Source organism: Brassica oleracea, chromosome C5 (genome assembly GCF_000695525.1).
Source record: "Brassica oleracea var. oleracea cultivar TO1000 chromosome C5, BOL, whole genome shotgun sequence".
Classification (NCBI taxonomy): domain Eukaryota; kingdom Viridiplantae; phylum Streptophyta; class Magnoliopsida; order Brassicales; family Brassicaceae; genus Brassica; species Brassica oleracea.
The window spans coordinates 28,989,169-28,991,950 of NC_027752.1; positions in this window are offsets into that span (position 1 = coordinate 28,989,169).

Sequence of the window (2,782 nt, forward strand, 5' to 3'; positions counted from 1 at the left end):
ATGAAATTCTACAATATTTAAAAATTTACATTCAAAACCTGAAATAATAACTTGTTTGAAAAATAATCACCAACACATTTAATTTAAATAGAAGGTGTAAAATTTCATTATTTTGAATGGCAATCTTTTATAACAACCACGATACTTAATTATATTTAGCTAATATCATCATCTTAAGATCGGAAAGATTTTCAAAAATGAATCTTTCACTCTAATCAAGAAAATAAATTATACATAATTAAACTAGTATATAAAATATTGAGATACCTATACAAAAAAAAAATACAAAGTATTTTTTATAAATTTTGAGATATTCTTACATGAGTATAGAGTGAGATATTTACTCAACTGGTGCACACAAAAAGATATATATGTATATATACTCAATTTTGAAAACCTTTGTAATAGCAATGCTCTAGTTGAAACTTCAAAATTTTCAATTCATACGGACATCTTTAGTGTAATGTCCCTTTATTTATAATACGACAAAACTTAGGTTCACCCCATATGATATGAACTTTTAAATTCACCACCTCTCTTACCACCAATCAAAGTATCACCTAGAAAATTAATAAAAAAATATTAATATTTAAACAATTTAAAATAGTTGAAAAAAAATGAATCCTAACAAAACCCTAAATCTTAAATTCTAAACCCTAAATCTAAACTCTAAATATTAAATCCAAATAGTAAACCCTAAATCCAAATAGTAAACCCTAAACCCAAAACCCTATACTATAAATCCAAATCCTAAACACTAAACCCAAATCCTAAACCCTAAACCCAAACCGTAAACTCTAAACCCAAACTCAAATCCTAGACCCTAAACCAAACTGTAAACCTCGAACCCAAATTCAAACTTTTTGGGTTTAGGGTTTACGGCTTGGGTTTAGGGTGTAGGATTCAGGTTTAGGATATAAGGTTTGGGTTTACGGTTTATGGTTTAGGATTTGGGTTTAGGGTATATGGTATGGGTTTATGATCTAGAGTTTGGGTTTAGGATTTAGAGTTTGGGTTTAGGATTTAGGGTTTAGAGTTTGAGTTTAGGATTTAGAGTTTAGTGTTTAAGTTTAGGATTTAGGGTTTAGAGATTAGGTTTAGGATTTAGGGTTTAGAGTTTGAGTTTAGGATTTAGAGTTTAGTGTTTAAGTTTAGGATTTAGGGTTTAGAGATTAGGTTTAGGATTTAGGGTTTAGAGTTTAGGTTTAGGGTTTTGTTAGTGGCATCATTTTCTTTTTTCAATTATTTTTGATTTTTTTTTTTAAAAAAAAAATATATATATATATATATATATTAATAATCTAGCTGACAATTTCATTGGTTATAAGAGGGATGGTAAAATTAAAGGTTCACCCTAGGAGATGAACCTAAGTTTTGTCCTTTTTAATATATAGTTTTGCATTATATTTCTCTTTACTCTCTAGACTCCCCTCCACCTTTGTTGAGTGGAGTGGCAGAAAACCAAACCAAAAGAATTTAGCCGAATGCAAACCAAACCAAAAATACGCAAACTCATTTATTTAAAGATTTTATCAATTCAAATGGTTCGGTTTGGTTTAGTTTTAAATTGAATCGAACCGAAAAACTAAAGTGTTGCTTTAATTAGAATAACTAAATGTACAAATAATATTAAGATTTAAATATTTAATTTAAACAATTTAACATATTTTTATAAATTTTACGTATAAATAAATAGCAAAAATACAATTAAAATAAAATAAAATAATTAAATCATATACATTAATATCAAAACCAAAAACAATTATCTATTATATTAATATCAGGTTTGAAGATAAAAATATAAAATTAGTGGATTATATCTTGTACATTTTTATTGTGATGTTTAGATTTACTTTTAAATATGAAGAAAATATTTTTTTTGTAATGATGATTTATTTTTATAAATTATATTTTTATAATATAAATCAGAACATAACTTAAAAATCAACTCGGCTTAACTAAACAAAGACAAACAAAACTAAATAAAACCGAACAAATACAAAGCCGAACTAAAAACAAACAAAACAGAAACCAAAATGAACTAAACCCGAATCAAATCGAACACAAATCAAACCAAATTAATTTCGGTTGACGTTGATTAAAAATCTTTAGACCCATATAAACCGGATCGAATCTTACCTAAAACGAACACGAATTTAAACCGAAATATCCATCCCTACGGCACTCATTCTTGGCTCGAAGCTTCGAAAGCCCAAGATGTTTCTCCCAGCAACAAAACAAAAACAAATTGGAGAGTGGGAAATTTTTGATGTTACTTATAATGAAATACTAGAGCTTCACCCGCACGCCCGTGCGGGTGTTTATTTTAACTTGTAAAATCATTATTAACTTATAAATTATTGGTATTTACTATGTTTTATAAATTATGGTCAATGTTATTAGATTTTTGTTGTATTATTATCGTGTTGAATGTATGTTTAACACAAAGAAATGATTAGTAATACATTCAACTATTAATTATTTTTGTGTTTTTTTTGTATTTCAGTGTTAATCTTATCTTGTACTCATACTCTATTATTTAAAAAGTTAAAATTATTAATTATATATATTTTTGGACAACAAAAATCTATGCTTAAACATCTATTAAATGTTAAAAGGAGTATTGATTTTATATCTTACTATTTGTATTAACTATGTTTTTAGTTCGTATAAAATAATTGGTAATACAATAAGTAATTAATTATTTGAAATTTAATTTATTTTTATGTCAAATTTATGTTACTCATGTACAAAATTATGTATATATTTGAATTTAGTTATT